The sequence below is a fragment of the Melospiza melodia genome, chromosome 8, assembly GCF_035770615.1.
Source record: "Melospiza melodia melodia isolate bMelMel2 chromosome 8, bMelMel2.pri, whole genome shotgun sequence".
Taxonomy (NCBI): Eukaryota; Metazoa; Chordata; class Aves; order Passeriformes; family Passerellidae; genus Melospiza; species Melospiza melodia.
This window is the reverse complement of record NC_086201.1, coordinates 27,536,031-27,558,894: the sequence shown is the minus strand read 5'-3', so window position 1 is coordinate 27,558,894 and position 22,864 is coordinate 27,536,031. Positions and strand designations below refer to the sequence as shown.

General features: G+C 43.6%; 2 long non-coding RNA genes across 2 annotated transcripts in view; one reads left to right on the top strand and one right to left on the bottom strand.

Moving 5' to 3' along the window:
* LOC134421461 (uncharacterized) overlaps positions 1–17,457 on the bottom strand; it is a 73,647-nt gene extending 56,190 nt beyond the window's left edge. Inside the window, exons 1-2 of the long non-coding RNA XR_010028598.1 lie at positions 17,398–17,457; positions 16,782–16,836 (exon numbers count right to left, since the gene is read on the bottom strand). This is a non-coding gene — a long non-coding RNA (uncharacterized LOC134421461). The remainder of the gene's footprint in view (positions 1–16,781; positions 16,837–17,397) is intronic.
* On the top strand, positions 5,195–20,991 carry LOC134421460 (uncharacterized). The gene is made up of 3 exons (XR_010028597.1): positions 5,195–5,843; positions 20,688–20,749; positions 20,878–20,991. It is a non-coding gene; the product is annotated as an uncharacterized LOC134421460 (long non-coding RNA).
* The last annotated feature ends 1,873 nt before the right edge of the window (positions 20,992–22,864 follow it).

Below are 22,864 nucleotides of genomic sequence, written 5' to 3'. Positions count from 1 at the left end.
CTGAGGAGGCTGCAGCAGCAAGAACACAGCTTGGGGACCTGAGCCAGCCCGTTGTCACATGGAGGGATGTGACTTCCTGAGTGCCTCCATCTCCTCTGGCACCAAGGTGAGAGCAGCATCTCCTATGCTTCTAACAGGTGAATTTGGCTGCTTTCCATGGCCTCTGGAGAACAGCTTTCCTTGCCTTCATTTCGGAGGGAGGTTGGGCATAGCACAGATGCACCTCAGCCCAGGAAGCCATACCCTAGGTTTTGTGGGGAAGCACATTTCTCAGCCTGGGGTTTCTGGGTTTTGTACATTGTTCAGCCTGACCCACTCCTGAGCTGGCAGCCTGTCCTCTGTTTGCATGAGCAGCTGAGATTTTCTGTGCTGCCTGAATGCCCTCCCAGCTCTGAAGGGGCTGTTCATCTCTCTGCTTGCCAAGGCTTTTGCATTGTGGTTTTTTCTGAAGCAGAGTTTGGTGGTGCAAACCACTCTGTCACTGCTACTGAAATTGAGGCAAGCTGGAGAGCCCATACCACATAGCCAGGTAAGGTGGTAAAATGAGCCCTTTCTGTGACCTGTGTCAAGAGAAGTCACAGGAATTGGTTTCCTGTAAAACCTGGCTTCCTGACAATCATGAGGGCGTGTGAATGATTGCTGACTAACCAGGAGGGAGAGGAGAAGGGACAGGAGGCCTGGTGCAAACACAGTATGTTTCTGTGGGGAGTAACTTGTGCTGTGACTGTGTGGGAAATAAGGAGTGAATTTCTCACCTTGATTTCCAGACTGTACAGTTGAAGCCTTCCTGGATGGGGCAAAGCTGAACAAATGTGATTTCTTTTAATCCAGCCTACCTTTTTATTGTACTCTGGTGCAGACATGAAACAAGTTGTACACCGCTGGCATGATCTTCAGCCTGCTAATTTTTTCAATATTTATTTTACATTGTTTCAGATGCATTTAAGGGAATATAATTTATTCACCACCCATCTGGCATCTTTATCTGAGCTTAATATTCATCTGTGGTTTGAGTAAAATGAATATTTCACGCTTTAAATTATGCATGTACATTATGTATGATGCCTGTACTGCTGCCATCTCAGGCTCACAGACCTGTGCAGTTACCTGAATCTCACACATTTTTTGGTGTCCCCTATTAGAGGATGGGGAACTTCTGCCGGCCTGCCAGAAGCCATGCCTGGCTGCAGCAGACTGTGTCCTGTAGGATGCAGAGGGCGAGGCTGGCAGAGCTGACCTGTGCTGGGAACTTAAGCGCTTTCTCCTTGAACAAAAACCATGAGCCTTTTGTTTTCCCTTCAGAACAGTGGCTTTGCTGCTCCTCTTCTACCTCCATTTTCCCCTGGTTAGCAATTTCCTGATTGTGCTTTCTGCGTTTCATTCTCCCCTCTCCCTTTCTTCCCTTCCCTCCCGGTGAGCGCGGTGCTGCTCCCTGGCAGTTGCCATAGAGATAACACCCTTATCTCTGTCTCTGCTTTTCTCTTCTGCCCCTCTGTCAGAGCCATTTGCATCATCCCAAATGTGCCAGCCTGCCCTGCTCCCTGCCACGTGAGCAGGCTGTCCTGCAGAATGATGAGCTGAGTGCCCCTGTCCCAGGGGGTGCCTGAGCCCCTGGATTGTGCTCCAGGCTCCCAGGAAGTTGCACTGATTGGTGCAGTGCAGTGAGGGACACCGAATCTCCAAGTAGTACTATGGCAGGAGTGGGCCCAGAGTTCCTACTGGCTGTTCCCAGCTCTGTGCCTTGAAATCTCATGTGACTGTCGGCCACATGTGGCTGGGCATGAACGGTGCCATTTTCCATGGGGAGAGCCCCCAGTGTCTCAGGGTCAGCTCAGAGTTGGAGTTTGGGGTCCAAGGGCAGCAGAGTCCCAGTTGTTTAGTCCAGGAGAAGTCCTGTAATATTCATGATTTTGGGAGGCAGCCCCCCACTGTCAGCCATGTGTGACTGGATGCATGTGGTGGCCATTTTCCATGGGGAAAACCCTCAATCCACCTTCTACCTTCACTCTGCCAGAGGCCCTGATCTCCTTGGTGCACTGGCCAGGGCAGAGTGCCGGTGTCTGTGAACAGAGGAGTGCCATAAACCCCTGTTGGGTGGGGTGTGCAGCAGAGAGGCAAAGGAGGAGCAAGGGACATCATCAGGGTCAGTCCTTTCAATTCCCTCCCTCAGTGGCCTGGTGTGAGTTCAGGTTGCTGCCATCTGTAGCTGACTCATAGCAGCACTGAGTGCTGATGCCTGGCTGAGAGATGAGAGGTAACTGGTTTTCCTCCCAATCTAATCTCACACCCCAGGGAGAAGAGATCATGTGGAAACAAAGCAAAGTGCTGAGAGTTAGTGTCCTCTGCTGACCTCATGAATATGATTATCTGAACGGATAACTTTTACTTGGCAGCCTTGTGCATGCTGTTCTGGGTTCAAAATAATCAATATGCCTTCAAGAAGCTTATCCTAAATCCTTCTGACAAATTATTAATAGAAGTAATTTGAGCAGTCAAACTATACAGAAAACTTAGACTTTTTCCTGTTCCAAAGCTTGGCTGCTGGGAATGCAGTATGCAAGATAATAATTTTGCCTTACACTTCCCCAGAATGATTTTCTGACAGAAGAGAAGCTTTGTTCTTTTGAAGTGCAGTAGAAATAGCAACAGAGCCACTCCAAACTGAGTCTAGATTTGATCAGGTGCAGATAGATACATGGAAGAGTCTGTATTTTCCTCCTGTGTTCACAGACATTTACAGGAAACGTGTCTTTCTATGGCAAAAATGAACAGAACAGCAGAGAACCTTGAAAAGTTCAGAAAAGGGAATGTATTTGAACAGTTTCTCAAGCACTGCAGGACAAAACCTGTCCTGCTTCCACCTACATTGGAATGAAGGAGGATGTTATGAACTCAGTGATACTCCTAATGTGCAGTACCAGTTAATTGTTGGATGTTCCAGAAAATATTCTCTTTGTCACCTTCAGTAGGGCACAGGGGATTTGACTAGGGGTGGAATCACAGAGAGATGACTGTCTTCCCTGCAGAGACCCAGATGGAAGAAACACTTTGACAGGGTAAATTAGATGCAGGATGAAGACCTTCTGATCACAGCTGGTTTCAATGGGCTTATTTGAATGGGAAAGCTCTGAGCTGAGGGCAAACTTTGCTGATGACTCAGTTGTGTGTTGCAGTGAAGGAATTGTAGGGCTTTTATTTTCAGTACTTCTGAGATTTCCTGTTCCCTACTGACACTGCCACTAAAATGTTAAAAGATGTGAGGGGATGGAAAACAGTCCACTTGTGATGTTTGCTTTCCTGCTGAGCACCACTAGCAGAGCAATTTTCCCAATCAGTTATAACCCTAAGAAAATTTTGCTGCAACTTTGTAAAATCTGACTCTGTTCTTCAAAAGAGGAAGCATAGCCTATAGAGAACACATTGACTTGGCCCTCTGAAGCCTAAAGCTGAGTTTGAGATATCTCATCTTGCTTTGGAAAAGTGCCTAGTCCTTGTCCACTTCTTAAAAATTGTACTTTTCTAGTGAGGCTGGGCTGTTCCTGTTGCAAGTTCTTCCTGGCAGTGGCAGTACTGTATGTTTGAGGTCCTGCCACCACAGCATCTTGATATTGTCTGGAGAATTCTTGCTTTAACTGTAGGATACCTATACAAATTGAAATGTGGGATGTGGAAAGTACATCACTAGTTCATATAAAAATGACTTCTGTCATCAAGTTACTCTCCAGGACATTGGATTGTGGGGCAGGGCTATTTGGCTGTTTGACAACTGTCACTGCCTCAGGATTTCAGGCTTTACTGCTTTTAAAGATTGCTGCTTGTCCTGTGACTGATGGATGGGTGTTTCGGGCCTCAAACTGTCCCAGCAGCACTTCTGAGACACAGGACTGTAACTATGAAATAGTAAAAAAAAAAAAGTCACTACTTTCTCCCCCTGCTGACCTGGGGAAAGAGATCCAACAGATAACAGCTTTGAGATAAGCCAGATGTGGATGTATTTTCCCCAGAACTGGAGCCTCAAGCCCTGTGTTTCTGGTCCCAGCAGCTGCACATGTGCACGTCCCCTCTGGGTGACTGACCTGTTCTCCCATGGAAGTAGCCATTGACTCCAGAGCCTGTCTGGTTTCTGGGATAGCAGCAGCACCATGGTGGGAGTGACAGTTTTAATGTCACAGCAGTGCTGAACCATGGTGCTGAAATAAAACCAAAGTGGCTGAAGCCAGTGGCTGTGCTGGCTGGGTGAAAGATGTTCCAGATGTCCTGAGCACTGTGTAATTTCCAGAAATACATCTGCATTTCTTCTCCCACAGTATTCTGAAAAAAGCTGCAGGGCAGCAGCAGGAGACACAGGTGGCCAGCAGCTCCAGCACACCCCAGTCCTAATGGGAAATCTAGTCTAAGCACATAAAAATCTGTCTGTGTGCATCTGTGTCAGAAGCAGACACTGAATTTTTCACTTCTTTCTCGTGCCAGAGGGGCTGCCTGCTCACTTGGCTCTCCATGAATATTAGGAACTCTCTGGGGCAGCCTGAGCACCAGCTTGTTGAGGGCTTGTTTTGGGAAACTGGTCATGACCTCACCTTTGTAGGGCATTGTGCCTGCGGTGTCACTGCTGTCACCCTGTGGTGCCCATGGACAGGGCCAGCATAGCCCTGTGGTGCTGTGGATATCCTGGCTGGGTCAGCACACACAGCCCTGTGGATATCCTGGCTGGGTCAGCATGCACAGCCCTGTGGTGATGTGGATATCCTGGCTGGGCCAGCACACACAGCCCTGTGGATATCCTGGCTGGGTCAGCACACACAGCCCTGTGGATATCCTGGCTGGGTCAGCATGCACAGCCCTGTGGCGCTGGGGTTATCCTGGCTGGGTCAGCACGCACAGCCCTGTGGTGCTGTGGATATCCTGGCTGGGCCAGCACGCACAGCCCTGTGGATATCCTGGCTGGGTCAGCATGCACAGCACCTGCCTCTTCCAGAGACAGATCACAAAGCAAACGAGATGAACGTGTCCCATATTAACACATCATCAGTAGCCAAACGTACAAAGGAAGAAGGTGGTGACTTCAGTGGAAGTCATCTGAGTGAAGCCAAAGGTGCTTATAAATGTCCTCTTCTTCTTGCCAAGATACTGTTTGGGAAAAAAAAAAAAAGGTTCATTTTGAGCATAAGCTTGACCTTGCTTTAGGGTTGGAGAATCCTGGAAGTTTTTGTGTTTGTTTGATTGTTTGTTCCTTCTTGCACTGATTTCCTGGCTATTCCTGCTCGAAAGCTTTACTGGACAATGACTGAATCCTTTTGACTTGCCTGCCAGAAAGCAGATCATCACAAGAAAAAGATTTCATGTGTCACATTTTGCAGACAAACCCAAAAAGAACTTGGATGCTTCCCTTTCCCTGAACTTGCCCCTAGATCTCACTGGCCATTTTATTAGAGCAATGTGGCAAAGCCTGCATTGCAGTGACTTCAAAGGAGCCTCAATGAGCCATCTTTATCAAAGATTGGCCCATACTCCAAGAAGAAACCTGAGCTGTGCTACCTTTGGGCACAAAAGTTGTGATACTTCTGTTTCACGTAAGGTCCCACTAAAAGGTTTGTGTGACCTGGTGCACCAGGCTCAGCACTGATGTTAAATGGACCCTTTGTACTCAATGTTTTATGCCCCAAAAGAGTGTATTCAAATGCTATTGTAACAATAACCTGTCTCCTGCAACAAAAGTACTGAGCAAGATGCTGGATCAAAGTCATCTCTTGGACCTGACGACAGTTTCCTTATTTTGAGACCACTGAGTCAGAAAGGAGCTCCTCCTGAGCATGCCGTGCCCTCAGCAGCTGGATGTCCACCAGGTAAGTCAAGATTCTGTGCAGTTCCAGGAGTTCTGCTCAGTGCTTTCTTCCCAGGAGAGGTCCAAGGCAAGGAGTTGGTGACCTTGAGGTATGACCTAACCCCAAAAATGGAGGTCTTTGGATTATCACTTTCTAATGGAACATTGCAACGAGGTACCTGAACCTGTTTTAATTACAGTGATCCATAAAATTGTCATGTCTGACACTTTGCAGGGCAGTTTGTTGGTCACCACAATGTCCAAACCTGCTCTCTCAGGCAGAACTCCTCCCTAGAGCAGGGAGAAGTCTTGTCCTGATGTCTGGACCTTTCTGGAGGCCTGAGAGTATTTGCCCTCAGCCAGGTGGGTGGTTGGGCAGAGCTGTGGCATGGGAGGCCACAGTTCCAAGGGGCTTGTTGTCCCTGTCTCCCCACTCAGGGCTGGGTAGTCTCGGTTTTGAGGCTGCTGGGATTTGAGTATGAGGCTGATTCTTCAGTGGCAGCATCTGTTCTTAGCTCTGCCTCAAAGTTTTGTGCAAGTTCTCTAGCAAAAGTAAAGTTTCATGAGGAAAGTCTAACTACAAGTTAGCAGAGGCGGTAAAAGGGAGTGGGTAGGAAAGAAACCTGCTGACCTCCAGTCTATTTTAATTATATGTTGTAAAGTAAAGGGGCCTTGACTATGCCAGTCAAGCATCCTCAGGGGAATAGAACTATCTGCATGTTTTATCTTCAATAACACTGGGGTTTTTTTCATTTTCTATAGGGAATTAATCTGCTCTTTCATGAGGTGGATCTGGGGCAGTATGTGCCTGTGTCCTAAATTCCTGATAAGGGGAGAGGAGTTATGTAACTGGCACCAGGAGATCAAAACTCCTGCTATGCTGGGCTCACTCAATAAAAATGGTGTCAGGGGAAAATACATGCCAAAGTAGGCTTAAATAAACAGCACAGAGGCAATGGACCTGAATGACATATGGAAGGGTTACAGGGAAGACACAGTCAGTTTAGTAGTGATTTAAGAGTTTAAAGGAGCAATGACAGATTAGGGGTAAATCCAGTGTTCATCTGTATGTTGCAAACAGCTGATATTTTCATAAGAAAGATTTTTAGTTTACTTTTGGGTATTTTTCTATCCAGTCTTAGCTGTCTGGTGTGAAATTTGGCAGTGTGTTTTGGATCAGAGCATATTCCCACTGAAACCCAGTGTAAAGGCTTCCACAGGCTTGCCAGTTTTCCAGGATCTATCAAGCTTCACAAATATTTATCAAGCAGATAAACTTTCACAGCAACTCATTCTAAACCATTGAAGTTATTTCTTGGAAAAGATAAAATTTGTTAAGAAAAGAAACCCTATTAAAATTTCCTGAGAGACAGCACTCCAATGACAACTAGCCTTCTAAACGCCCAGCATAAAAAGGAAGAATAGCATGGTATTTGATTTCCTGAGTGCTAAGAAACAAGCTAAGAACAACAAATATTGTCCCTGTTTGGTTTGAAATGGAGCCATGCAGACGCTGGCGCTCCTGTGCAGTCCTTGCAGTTCTGCAGGGTTTTCCCACCATGCTTGGAGCCTGCACACAGGCACTGTGTGTGTGTCTGTCTGTCTGTAGATACTTGGAGCTATCCAAGGAGGCTTACACTGCTCACCTTTCCCCCACTCCTGATGGAAATATAGATGGGCTGTAGCTCCTGTCTAAACCTGCTTGGTTTTACCAGGTTTTTAAAGAGTTATTCTGTTGTGTCTGAAAAACAAGAGGAAGACTGTAGCCTATCTTATATTGTTCATGTGTATGCTACATTTTGGCTTTCTCAGGATTCGGTGTAACACAGGGGCATTTTCATTGGTCAGAGCCCCCTCTCTTCCTCAAGCCTAATAAATCAACTATAAATCAGCCCTGTAGTGCTTTCACAGTGCTGGGGCACATACAAGAGGGGGTCTGATGGGCAAATGCACTTGGTAAAAGGCCAGAGTAACTAGAAGGAATCCCAAGTCAAACATAGACCCTTTAACTAGTTTCCATTGGGCTCTGATGAGGTTACAGCTGGATGTGTAAAGGCAAAATAATCTCTCAGCACTCAATAAGAGCAGAAGGTCTATAAACCCTGTAGGATCATTGGCATTTCTTGCTCTTTGCCTCCCATTTCTGGTCTGAAAACTGTCAAGGCCCCAGCCTCTTCAGAGCCTCATCACTGCCAAAAGGCACTCCTCCCTGGCACTCTTAGCTGTCTGTGGAACAGAAGGATCCACTGGGAATGCCCCTGGTGTCCCTCAGTGGTGATGTGCTATTCTGCATTGATTGCAGAGTCTTGATGTTGCCTGTGAAAATGAGAGTATGCCCACCTTTGTTAAATGTCAGTGTTTTCAGAGATGTGGAAAGAGATACCAAAGGATGTGGGGAGATGGGAAAGACAATGTTGCTTGCTTTTCCTTTTAGGATTGGGATAGCTGAGTTTCACAGAGATGTTCCACTGCTTGGAAATGAAAACCAGGGTGGGAGATAAAGGTTTAGGTATGGCAGCAGTGCAGCTGGGGATGCTCATTACAAACAGCATGTGTCATTATGTGGGGTGGAAAAACTCATCAGTACCTCTACTACCTCTCAAGAACTCCTACCTTCCTACCCTCCTCTTGGTACACTCTTGCAGTCTGCTGCTAGAAGGCCTTGTGCATCCTGCTTTGTGTTTGTTCTCCTACTCCTGGCCCTTGGTTCTTCCATCAGCTCTTTTCAAACAACAATTTTTGCTAATCTAATACACAATAGACAGCTAATTTTTGAGAAGAAATAGTCCCAGGTGTTTTTCTGACTTGCACTGTAATGCATTTTTCTTAAACAGCTTCTTGATTTTTAATCTTCCAAAGTGTTGTAGCACTTGGAAAAGCAACCTCATTTGAGCCTCCTTTACCTGCTGTTTTACATTTCTGTGATGAGAATTATAAGTAAAATCACATTTCAAAGTCTTTATTCGTGGTCTAAAGGTTAATACCAAGGGGTCACCCTCTGCATTTCCCTCAAATCTTAGTTGGTTCCTGTGCAGGTCACAGTTTCTGTGCCACACCAGCTATTGCATGGTTGTTACTGAAATCCCAATAGAGAATCTCTTGGTTGGAGGAAAAGCTGAGCTGTGGTATGTGTTGTTTGATCTTATCAAACACAAGTGTGAGGCAAAGATCCAACAAGAGTGATGATTTCATCCTTTAGATACCAAAGCTAAATATTTCAATTTTGTGAGGAGAAAAGCAAGACACCATTTTGTATCTGTGTGGGATGTTGGTACTTTTTCTGTCTCCTACCTGAACTCAGGCACCTAAGGATTAAATTTTTCTTGTTGACTCCTTTTCCTCAGCTGAGTTTACAGCATCTATGCTGAGCTTTTATGCCTTGATCCAAAACCTGCACAAAAGGATAAAATATTTTCTGAAAACTTCTTTTTAGCTTTAATGTATGTGGTGTCTTTTCACAAAGAATTTGCTGTGATTTAGCAGCATGACTACTGTATAAAATGCTATAACTGGCATGATCTACCTAGCTTTGTAGAGAGACGTAATAAAAAGTAAAGACAAAATTGCGTGGTCTTGGGGAAAAGAAAACAGAATACACAAGAAGGTTGAGAAAACTTTGTTTCTTCTCCATAGCATTAGCTGGTTTAAGAAACATAACTTCTCTAAAACCTCAGCCTTGGATAGAATCACTGCAACCTTAAGGAACAAGACACACATTACAGTAGGGTGTCTTGAAACACCCTTTTCTTTGTTTATATGTAGTATCCCTGGGAAGAAAGAAACATGGCTTTCATTTACGAACAAATCATTGATTGTCTGAGCAGCAGTTAAAAAAATATTAAAAAGAAAGAAAAAGGCACAGCAGATATTTTGATGACTAGTCAAACAGCAGAGAGCAGTCTCCCTTGCCAGGTGTGCATCATTCTAATGTCACTCTGTTGTCCCTCCAAAGGATCAGTGTGGTTTGTGGCTGTACACAAATACTGGGGAGTGGCAGACTCTTACAAATACAGCCCCTCTCACCTCTTTGTTCTTGGTATGTGCCAGCCATGATCAGCAGAGTATAATGAGCCCTTTCAATACCTTCATTTTTCTCTTCCCTTTTAGAGTTGTCTTTTTAAGCCTTCTTTTGGTTTTGCTGTAATGTGATGCTAATTCTATTATAAGTCAAAATGTTGACAGGCGTATGCTTCCTCTGTAGGTTTGGAGCTTGTGGGTGAATAACATGTCTGTGTGCCACATTTAGCTTTGTGCTTTGCTGGAACAGGCTGTTCCAACACATCACTTTTTTCCTCCTAGGCCTCACCTTTCTGCCCATATGAAATGCAAGCTGCTTGCTATTTCATGTCTTGCTCCTTTACAGTGAGTTAATTCTTTTCCTACACTATCTTCTTCCTACTGTCCCTCCTTTTCTACATCTCTGTAGAATTCTTTAAGCATGAAATGGGTCTTTTCAAGCCAAGCGCTGTGCTTGATTGCTGCTGTGTATTTAGGGTAACTATAGTGCTCTAGTGGCCCAGAGTCCCTGTGGAAGGCCATGGAGACCAAGGAGATGGCCGTGGTTCCCAGGAAACTGAGAGACATTGAATTTGCATCCTATGTTTTGACACCAAACTCTGGAAGGAGAGCCAGGCATTTCTTAATGTCTCTGTTTTCTTGCAAGCAAGAGCTGCAGTTGCCATGGATATGTTTTGAGATCTTAAATGGAAGGGAAAGAGGTTGAGAAGGCACGTGCCATGGTGCAGCCAGTGCACTTAGACCAGAGTCCCTTCAGGAGCTGCAGCCACGTAGACCCAAACTCAGCAATGTGAAGTACAAACTCATCTACTGAATGGACAGAAGGAACCTGGACAAGCAGCAAAGAAGGACTGGTTGAATGTGATTTGTGAATGCTGCTCAAGGATCAGGGGGCAGTGGACCTGCTGCTCAGCAGCAACACACAAAGCTATTCCTGTATCAGGCCCGTGTTGGGAGCAGACCCCAGTCCTTGAACCACACCCACCATGGAGGAGAGCAGAGTCAGGTAAAAAGAAACAGCACATCTGAATTTCCTCTCCACATTTATAGTTCTGTTCAAGGGAACACAACATTTTCCTGGAAAGGAATCATCCTAAAACTATTTGGTGTTATAAGAAAAGTGCCATCGTTGAAGCATCATCTGGTGCCCCAACCCTGCCATCTCTCTGTGCCCCACTTGGCTGTGCAGTGGTGACATCAGGGCTGGGTTCATCCACAGCTGTAAATGCAGCCACGGCTGGGGCAGCATTTCCGTCCCAAAGGCAGGGATCCCAGGATCTGGGGAGGCTGAGGATTCTCACAGCTTGGGTATTGAGGAGCCACAGAGACTCCCAGGACCACTATCTGGGGCACCCACCCCACCTCTGGAAACTCAACTTATGTCTGCTTATAGACAAGCAATATTGCAAAGAAAAAATCATCTTAGTAAATATTTATCTGAGTGCCATGTATAGTACATATTTAAATTGGCTCACTGTATTCAGTATCAGGGTTTGCCAGCAAATGGACAGTCTTGTGTGCAAAATACTTCAGTTCTAACAATTAAGGATCTGTCAGATTTCCACCAGATGAGTAGTTATTTAATTAAGTGATGATATATGTCCTGTACTATTTAATACATAATAAAATTAGTTTAATGAATATGTGAGCTAAGATTAAGGCTGCTAATTTAATCACTGACAGCAGAGTCTCTCTATTTGGAAAATAATGCTTTTGCTTTGACACATTAATAGTTGCTTTTTTTTCATGCAGTTATTTTACATGCAAAGATACAAAACCCACCATTTTCCTGGAGGCAGGAATAAAACTGCAAAAGCTGTAGAGGAAGCTGGGCAGGGAGCTGTGGTTCTGACTTTCTGACAGAAAAAAAAGTAATTTTGGAGGGGAGCAGTCAGACTTTTTATTGGAAAAATCAGTCAGGTGGAAAACTCTTGATCAGTCATCCCAGTTGCCTCAACTGGTTCTGAACATCTTATTTCTCAATACCCAATACCAGTTCCAGGTTTCTGGTGGAAAGCTGGCCAGTCCTACACTCCCAGCACACTGATTTCTCCAGAACAGATTGTATGATTTTGTATGAGGGCTGCATCTGCTGCATGTTAAATTAATATTGTGTGTACTGGTGTCAGGAGAGAGAAACAATAAATAACCTCTAAGCAGAAAGAAGGCTATATTTAGGTCTAGGCTGAGTATGCCCTCTGCCTGCCAAATGCAAAAAATCCAAACCCTAATGCCTCTTCATTTCCTGCTAGAGACCTACATACAGGTTTTTCCTCCTTGTGTTTTAAACCTTGCAAACATGGTTGCAGCCTTGTGTCAGGCAGCAGCCCTGTGACAGCTCTGAGAGCGCATGGTGTGACTTCCAGGCTGTCAGGGCCGTGGGACACTGACGGGGGCTGTCCCTGTCCCTGTCCCTGCCCAGCCTCCCCTGGGGCCTCTCCTGGGCCCAGCCAAGGGCCAGAGCCCCACTGGAGTCCCTGCACCAGCGCTGCCACGGGAGCCTGAGCTCAGCTCAGCACAGCCACGGCTCTGCCAAGCCCCGTTCCATCCCCAAGGCCCTGCCCAGCCATCCTGGCACTGTGGCTGGTCCTGGATCCCTGCACCAAGCTGAACCTGACCCCCACCCCTGGGGGTACATCCTGGCCTGGCCTTGTCCTATCCCCATTCCCAGGAAGTTGCTGGAGCTGCTCCCAGGCTTCCCTGGTCCTTGGCTGGGGCTCCCCTGGGAACACCCACTGCCTCTGTCATTCACAGTGCCCTGACACAGTGCTGTCATCCTTCCAAACATGACCATGGAAAAGACCCCTTTGACCATTTCAGCTAAGAAAGATTAATGCAGAAAGGACTTGGGATAAAGTGTACACAAAGGGCTTCTGTGGTTCCTGCTTTATTATTTTTCACCAGGAGCACAGGATCCCCCTTTAAAGAGGCAGTGTGTCTCTGGGAACAGCCTCTGTCATGGTGGAATACAGAGGTTCATGAGTTAGATTTAAATGAAATGCAGTGGATATCACAGAGAATGCAGCTGTGAGACTCAGCATGGGCTAAATTTATCCTGTTCTCTGCACTCTGCTGTACTCTGCTTTAGAGGTTTGACAAATGGTCTACAGGTCTGAATATTTCAGAAACAGCCTGGCATTACTCCCAGGTTCAAATAGGAAGTAAAGACTGCCAAAAGACATTGGGAAAAGAAAAAGGGCTGCTTGTCACCAGCACTTAGGGGACTTTGGCCTTTCAAGAGGTGATTCTGAGCTCCTGATGAGAGCAGACTTTCATAAACTGCAATCTAGTTTTACAATTGTACAGCCAGGCTGGATCTTTTGTTCCCAGAACTTCTGAAGTTGCTAAAAAAACCCCAGTTATTGAAAACCTCTTTTTTCTTTCTCTTTTGCCAGGACTGAGTCCCTCAGTAATGCTGAGCCTGTGCATATTGCTCTCTCTGCAAGTTATCATGAAATGGAAAATCAGAGCCTACACCTTTGTGGGGAAGACAGTTGAAGAGATAGGAGAGCAATTTCCCCTTCTAGATATTGCTTCCTTCCCTGTGTAGACCATGCATAGATATGAGTGGAAAACCACCTAATCCATAAGCCCAAACTGTTTGGAAACACATTGTAGCATGAAAGTCAGGTTGCTCAGGTCCCATTTAATGCCCAGCACAGCTTTGTGAGCTGCTGTTTCAGAAAAGGATGGTTTATTTTAAATGCTGCATTACATGACTGTGCCTCACTGTGCCATCTGTGTTTTGAATGCAGCAGGTTCTGTTGTGTAGGTACATGTATATATGGTGTATATGTAAGTGAGAGAAGCTAAGGGTAAACTATCTACCTGCTTCCACTTCTCATTTCTATGGACTAGACAGATATCTGCATCATTGCTTAACCTCAAGCTAAGATTAGTGGCATTAGAAGCTTTCTATACAACTCACTGGAGAGGTAGGAAGGATTTTTTTCCACAATCAAATGCTTATTTCCAGTATCCAGCAGAATACAAGTCTCCTGGTCGAACTGCAAATTCTAAACTGACTATGAATGACCAAGGGAATGATACAATTTCTTTAGCCAGGTAAGACACAGACTTTGATCTTGGACTGTAGTAAAAAAGCTGCTTTGATTTAATTATCACTTAAATGGGCATAAATCAGGAATAGGTCATGTAAATCTTGCATCTGTACTTCACCTTCTGGTAAGTCTCAAAGGCTCAATGGTGATGTGATCTAATTTAAAATGTGTTTTGAGTATTTATTCAGAATGAGTTTTACCAGAGTACTCTGGGCCACTTTTCTATTTGAAAGGAGAAAGTAGTTTAAAAAAAAAAAAAAGATTTTTTACTGGAAAAAGTCAAGGCAAGAACACTCAGCATGAAGGTCTAGTAAGACACATGGCAGTGTTTAATCCTTACTGTTCCTAATCCTTCAGGCCAGGCTTGCAGCACTGGGAGCTTTTCAGCTCTTGCTCCAGGACATACTGACTGCTAAGAGGACAGAGCAGTCCCAGTCTCCTCATTTTGTGTTGGCTTAATGGGAGCAGTGCAAAGGACAAGATGCAGCATATGTTAAAAGTATATTCCTGTGGGCTCCATATGTCATGCAGCTGCAAGGCTGCTGCCTCGTAGAAGTAATAATAACATGGCCAAGAAACAACCATTATAATCAGGCATATGGGCAGCCAAGTGAGCAATACTGCCAGGAGGAATGCCTGCAGTGCAGCAGTTGTGAAATACTGATTAGGAAGTCCTAAAGTGGCTGCTTTCCTCTGACAAGTCATTCCTGCTGAAGCAGGCATGTTTCCAGGCTAATAGTTTCTAAGTGCACTTTCAGGCTTACACGTTTTGGATGTCTTTAGCTGAAGCTGGTTTGTTTTCCTGTCTGCATATGCAATGCCTCCTATCATAACCCATCATTTCAGCTTATCATCACTCTCCTGGGAATCCTGAGTTCCTCAACAGAACTGACGGGAAACTCCCCTCATGCATCATTTCCTGGACATTTCAGTCAAACCCTAATAAGATAAACTTTCTTATGGTAAAGAGAACATGAAATGTATCAGCTGCTTTTCTTCTTGTTGACTTCTTTTCTTTGCCTCATCATTATTGTATGTGAAAGGTGAGGATGAAATCTGCCTCTGTCAGTTACAGAGTGCTGTTAAAAATAGACATACCTCAAGTTAGATGTCTTGGGGGTGAGGTATTGCTGGAAACCTGACCAAACTTATCACTTTGCAATTTTTACTTTCCTACACTCCTCCTCAATTACAGGAATACATTGTTGCTCAGAGGCTTTGTTATTTATTTTAAATAAACTCTTCATACAGTAGTACCAGCAACCTAGAAATGAAGCAAGCTGTTCTTCAAGGGTCAACAATTAATATTATATATTCTGTTTATGTTAGAGCTTTATCCCAATGTCATTTGATCATTCTGAGAAAAGTCCTGTTAATAATATTTATGATAAAACTGAAAACAAAACTTAAAACCATTCCTGCTCTGGAAAACCTTGTCTACTTCAAAACTGCCTGAGGATCTTGACAGCACCTCATTCAGTACAGAGGTATTCATAGTATTGCTGTGGGCTCCTGAGAGTTACTCTGCTGCACTCATGGGTATTGGTGCCAGTTCTGCCTGCAGTCTGCTCAGCCCCTTGCTACCAAAAGTGTTTGTCAGACTCATTTTGTGATGTATGTGGCCTTTTGAGGTCTCCAGTTAAAAGAAGTGTTAGAGCTACAAGACATTCTTAGCTGTTGACAGCTATAAGGCATTTTCCTAATCAAAAGGAGCAAGTTCAGAGTATGTTGTTATTGCTGCTCCTGTTCTTTTTTAAACTTTCTTATGGTAATTGTGCCAAATGTCACTCTTTGAAGAACATGAAGGAGCTGATCAAGTTAAATTCAAAGATTGCTTTGTCATCATAAAACGGTAAGGAGTGACTGTAAATACTCTTTATGGAAAACAAATGGAGGGCCTAAGTTTCTTTCCCTGTTTTTTTTTTGAATGGAGTAAATTCCAATTTGTGTTGGCAGGTATGAGAGAAGGACAAGGCAACAATCCAGGGGAAAATGCATGCCAACACCTAAAAGTGAAGTAATTGAGAGTTGGTTCCTCCTTGCACACTTAAGGCTGGAAGTTAGTGACAATTAGTGATGAAAGTCACTCTTCCTTCCAGCAGAACATTGTCCTGCTTTACTTTACTGGCAATTTCCTGTTGGTGTTTGTCAAGTGTCTCTTCTGAAGCATGAATGACCCTGCAGCAGAGAGCTGCTAGTATCTTCTACTCTGTGCAGTAAAAGTGTTTTGACTTCACTTTTGAGGCTTCAGAGCTTTACAAGTTTTAAAGAAATGTTTATATGTTGGTGTGTATGTCATACATACACATACACATAGCTATTTATCTACATATAAGGGCAAACTCATAGTTTATTAATGTTCTTGTGGCTACAAATACTAATGATATAGGAAAATGCAATATGACCTTTTAAAAATAATATATTAGTACACGGTAAAGTACAGGCTCCCATTGTAACTCGGTTGCTATTTGCTAATTAACAAAATTAACTTTCCCAGACACAAATGGGAATTATTGAGGCTTAGCTGTTATTCTGACTTTTGGTTGTTTAAACATTTCCATGGCTAATCTCTTCTTTATAAGTATCAGATGTTCTTTAAGGTTGGCTTGTGTAATGCAGTGCTGAGAGCAGCTGAACCTTTTCGCTGCTGCTGGTGACTCCAAATCTCTGCACATCTGCAGTGTGCACCTACTGCTCTGGAGTAGAGGTACCTGCAATTGCCTGGCTTTCACTGACAGGGATATAGGAAATCAGTTGTGCTATTTGATGTAATGGGTTCAGTTCCATTTGCAGGGCAGGGAGTGGTTACGGTGGTGATCTGAGTTTAGACAATGGGATCAAGCTGAAATGCAATATTGGACAGAAGTGACAAATATACTTACTCAGAGATCCAGCTGTCAATTCTTCTAAAAACTTCTCTGCTGGATTTGGATACCACTACACAATAAACAGAAAAGTTTGCTTTAGGAGTTGTGCTGTCCTTAGCCAACATCTTTTTGTAACTACCTCATGAGCCTGAACTTGCCCTGCTGCTGCGTGAACTCATGAGCAGACTGGCAGTGTAATAGAGAGTCTCTTTTTTGATGTCAAAACATTACAGTGCGTTTAGAGCTGCCACTGGCTAATGCCATTTTAAGTGAGAGGGAGAGTTTGAATGAGATTTACAGTAAAGGCCCTTTGTTTGTAGGTCACTGAAGGGTGGAAAGGCTGACCGTGCCTGCCTGTGGGAACTTGGCTGTTGATCCACACAGCAGCAGGAGCTGGGGTTCCCTGCAAGGTGAGCTGTTGAATGCACACGGTGCCCATCACAGGGGGGTCATTGTATGCCCGACAGAATGATCTCAAAGTACCAAGAGCTGTGATATGTGGTGGAGATGAAAGATGGAGAGAGGGAAAATAGGGACAGAACCATATGGGGGTGATGATGAAGTCTCTTTTGAGTAAAGATCTTGTGATGATATGAGGCTGCCAAAGGAGTGGTGCCACTTCAAGCATTACCTCTTCAGGAACAGATTTCCATTCATATCCCAGCATTTGGCTCTGTTAATGGAACCTCTTTGTATGGAACAGCTTCTTCTGCAGGGCAGGATATGTCATGCTGGTGTCAGTCTTCATACCAAGCTCAGTGCATGAAAAAAGGCAGTTTATGCTGACACAGCAAAGAGTTAAGTTCTGCTTACTGAAGAAAAACACAAAAATGAGAAAACTCAAGTACATCTGGCACTTATCCCTTGGATTAGAGGATCTGAAGCATCTCTCAGCTTCAGAAACCTCAAGACACCAATTCAGAAATTCACCAAGATGGTATTTTTCAGTGGACATCCATCTACTTCTCACTGTTATTTGGGACAGAGGAATGGTGTCATTTTTGTTGAGTACCAATCAAGCTTTAAAGTCTCTTTCACTGAGAACAGTGAAAAAATAAGGGGCCCCTAAGGTAGAAATACAATTGGAAACTCTGTGGCCATTGGAGGACACATCTGTGTTCTGCACATTCTGCAAATAATGAAACTGATAAGGAAGATACAGCCAGCCATGTCTATCAGGCTGTTACATTTTACATACAGGTGAAGACAGCACACTTTAATTATCTGGGAGTTTTGGACAGGCTTGTGTCCTAAAACGCCATAAGACATCAGCTGCAGTTATCACTGGAATTCTTGCAGTTTGCACAATTAAAGTCACAGGGTTTAAGTTTATACTAAAATCATGCAAGTGTTCTGCATTTTCTTCTCAAGGATAACACTCTTCCCTGTCTTATCATGAAAATCTCCTGTGCTTGATGGAAGCAAGAAGGCTAAATTAGTTACAGAGATCTATTTTTCTAACAGCTTTTCCTTCCTGTAAACCATGGGGCATGCCAGTATCACCTTAAAAGCATAAAATATGAATATGTGCTTGTAGATTTTATGCATTGCTCACACCCCTTATGCTAGAACTAACAAGTCTTAGTCAGCTATTTAATGTTAAGTGACCCTTTGCTCTTGCATTCCAACGTCACCAGTGTCACACTGTTAAACATTACCTTGACAATTATTTTCAAACGTACAACCTGACTTCATTAACCTTCAGTAAGGACACTTGATGTTAAAATATGACATTAGCTTGTTCTAAGCCTAACATGGTGATGCACTTCATGCTTTATAGCTCTTAATGCTGTATTAGCAGATATAATTTATGCTTTCACAGAGATAGTAAAATACTTATATATTTATTTGGCCCTTGGGTCTAAGGTGCAGGTATACTTTGATGTTTATTATAGAAGCTAACAAAACATTTTGGTGGGGCATTAAATCCTTTGATGCCTTAAGTTTTAACTGTCACATTTTCCAGATCCTGTACTGCATTAGTATATAACTCTGAACTTCATATAAAGAGTTAGCAAGTTCTCCTCACAGTTTAGTTAGACAAAACAATGCTTTTCCAGTCCGAGAACCAAGGACACCATTGCAGCTTCAGGCCCAAAAAGTATAAACAACAGTGAGCTGAGGAGAGCAATCTGGGAGGATGGGACTTCATACCTGAAGCCGTAATTGGACAATTAACCCCAATATGTAAATGGACCAAAATTTATAAAAGCATGAAAACATGTGACCTGGTGTCCATCTTGGGTGTAGGCACAACTGGGCTCTTGTACTGCCCAAGGTGCATCCTTTGAAGGTCTTTCAATAAATACCTACTTTATTCCTTTAACACTGCCTGGCCTCTGTTCCAGGTTGCCTCTTTAGGCATCACTTACTTTCTGTTAACAGATGTCCATTAGCCATTACTGCTGAAATGCTGAAAATACCAAGAATGTTTCCATATCCCCAGTGAGACTGAAACTGGGCAGCTCCCCATGTTTCTTGCTAATATTCAGGAGAGGTTTCCTCTCCAAGAGTCCTATTTTCCATAATAATTGGTCTCAGCTGTCCAGTTTGGCCTCTTAATGATTTCAAATATTTTATGATTTAATGAAAGAGAATAATAAAATAAGCTCTATACCAATTTCAGCCTTGGGCTTTCTTTTTTCTCACTCTGCTCCAGTAGTGAAGATAATTGCTTTTCTAGTAGTAGTATTCTTCCTAGGTGTCTTTTCTAGGGACTGCTATAGAGTTTATCATTGTGCTCTGAGTTCCTTTTATTTGTCTTATTTGTTTAGGGACTTTGGGTTTTGTGGGGTTTTGTTTTGTTTTCCTTATGGTTCATGCAAGAACTGAGCTCTAGGCTAAAGATATATAAACAAAACCAGAAATTATGGGGATCTTCTCTCTCAAAGTAATTTCTTTTAATAATTGTTGGTGCTGAAAAAAATCCCAAGCAAACTCCTTATTTGGTCAGTTTAAGAAAAGGAAGAGGTCAAAAAGAGACACCAGCTGTCAGATGGAGAGCCTTTCCAAAATCCTTTAGACCAAACTTTAAGGAACACCCAGTGTAGACAAAAGCAATATTTCTGAGGAGATGCAGCTTTGATCTTTCCTGGGATGTCCCCTGTGACAAGAGTTTGTGAGGCACTACTCTGCTGTTAGGTGTCAAAACTGGATCTGAACAATGAAATGGAGAAGGAAAAGCTCTCATTATTTTCCTGCTCATCTACACCTCTTTCTTTTTCTTGTAACTCTTGTGCTCTGACTGAGATGGGATCACCAGTGAAACTTCTGTGCTTTGTCTGGAGATGGGCAATGCATTGACTCTGAAAATAATACCAGGGACAATTATCCATACAATGAACTCCCAGAGTAAAACCCTGGATAACAAGATTAGCTAAAAGGTCACACAGCTAGGTACAGACACCTGAGCTGGGTTTGGTTGTGGTGCCTAAGCCATATGGCTCTGCAATGCAGTGCACACGTGTTTCCTCAGTCTTGATACATCAGAACTCCAAATCAGGTAGAAATTAGAGAGGCACAATATCTCTGTTGGGTGAAACTGCTGCAGGAATTCTGTATCTGCTCCTGGTCGATTTGGTTTTAGCTTACAAGGAGTACAGACCTTGAAAAATATAAAATCTCTTTTGTCTCTCACTCCTGGGCAACCAGCTGCCTCCTGATTTTTTATGTACTAGATTCCCTTACCTCCTATCTTCTTAAAAGTGTCCAGTTGAGGCATGACAGGGGACAGTGTCTAGAAGGATCAAGAAGGATCTCGCTTTGAAAGCATTAGATAAATCAGATTCAAATCACACTGATAGCTCTGTGACAAACCTTTCTCTTCCCTTGGCCTCTTCCTCAAAGAGAAATACCCTGAATAAGAATCCATAGTGTATTTCTTAATCTGTAGGAGTAACATGCAGTCCTGTTTCTTTTCAGTGTAGTTGTAAGCTATATCTCAGGACTGGAATGCCAGTTTCATTGCCTGTACACACTAGGAGGTAAGTGACTGCAGCACACAAACAACAGAATTCTTATGCATCTCATTCTGTGATTGTTGCTTTTACCTCCTAGTATTTAATGATGGGAAAGCTTTTTCTCTCTCATGCATATGCTATAATGCTTGCAGGTGACTCCTTTGTGAAATAGCATGGAACTTCCAGTGAAGCAGCACATTGGTATGTGTTATGGACTAAATAACACATTCAAATGTGTTATTTGGAAATAAGCACATTTTCTGGAAGTCACTCTCCAGGTAAGACACCAGAATGTTATACCTGCTGTCTTTGTTCTCCATTTCCCAGCTGCATCCTGACACAGCAGTGGGCAGAGTGACCTGGGCTGATCAGGAGCCAGCTGCCAACCTCTGCTGTGGGTTCGGCCCTTCAGGGGAGCTCAGGGGTGGCCGTGCACAGCAGGGCACTGTGGCAGAAGAGCTCACTGCCAGCTCTGAGCAGGTTCACACCTACCTTGGTGACAAACCAAAACTCAAGAGCGTCATTTCAGATACAAACCCTGCTTAGGAAACAATTCTCAGCAAACTGAGCTCACAAAGCACTCAAGACTGAGACAGTAGAAATAATTTCTCTGACTCCCATTGCCAAGGGGAATCAAGGCTTCTGGAGAACTCAGAATTGATCCAGATACAGAGCTGGAGAGGCAGAGAAAGTGAATGCTGCTGGAGCTGGGCAGGGAGCCAGTGTGCTGTTCTCTTCCAGACTTTCATGGCTGCACAGAGCATAGCATCTCCCTCTACCATTTAGTAAATTTATGACATCATCAGCTGTTACCAGGGAAACACAGAAACTACAGATTTGGATCTTGGCAGCTAGGTATAAAGAGAAAATATCTTGCTCTTTTGGGGGTCAAAAAGGAAAGCTGAAACAAATGCCAGAACAACTTTGAATTGGAACAAAATTGAGGTAGATCAGTAATTCCAAACCAAACTATTTACCTGCTGAAGTGACGGTGTGGTGCCTATTATGTTCCTCACAGAAAACAAACACAGGGGATCAAGTGCAGGACTTTTAACTTCATGCAGCTTAAACATATCATTCAGACATAAGACCATTGCTGTTGACTTACAACTTCAGTTCTGATCAGTGGATTTAACAAGTTACTTTTAGGGATGTGATATCCTCTCACCAATGATTTTTCAGAAAGTGCTGCCTTTTGAGAAAGTTTGCTGGTGTTTCACATCAAAACAAGTATGTACTGTTGAGTTTTGATGAAATGGTGTGCAAATACCATTACAGTTCTGACGAAGTATGCTTTTTATAGCTTTAAAAAATGTGGGGTTTGTGAGAACTGATGTTTTCAGACATGCATTTTATGACTTTTAGGTGCTTGAGATTTTTGAAGTTACGCAAATCATATTTTTGTCTTTTAGTAGCATTAGCTGACATTTTATTTATGTTGCATGTTAACCCTGCATTTTAAATGGATTATTATTTGAGTATTGAGTAGTTGAGACCCAGCCAATATGTGCAGGTCTGTTTGATTTCATTCACATTGCACAAGATGTATGGGTGTGGTGTGTACTTGAGCTCCCAAAGAGACAAATGCATCTTTGCAGCAGATGGAACAAGCTCGAGTGGGGACTCCAGCTGAACTCAAGTCTGGAATTGTAACAGCTGTTTTGCCTCTATGAATGCCTGCAAGGCTGTGGACTGTATGGCTGGAGATCCCAGGTCAGAAAGGAAGAGGGCTTTATGCTCACCAAGGGCAGGAAGAAGTGAGACAATCTGTATGGAGTGCTAAAGACCAATGGACTCACTATATCTGGCTGTATCTCCACTAAGAAGCAAAATTATGCAGGGAAAATGCCTTTAATGCTAATCTGGTGTTAAATATATCTATGATGAAGGTTCTTATGTGGACACTGAGCACATTTCTAGCAGTGTTCCACAACTCTGGTCTTAAACAGCACAGGAACATGTTTGATCTGATTTTTGTCCTCCCTGTCAAAACCAGGCAAGATCTGGTTGCCAGAGGAGTCTATTTCCCATTCTGTTGGTGAACTTGGGTCCTAGAATTTCTATGTCACAAGAGTGGTTTGCACACATTCTGGATCTTGCTATCTGCAGTATGGTTCAATGTTCCCTGTTGTGCCTTGT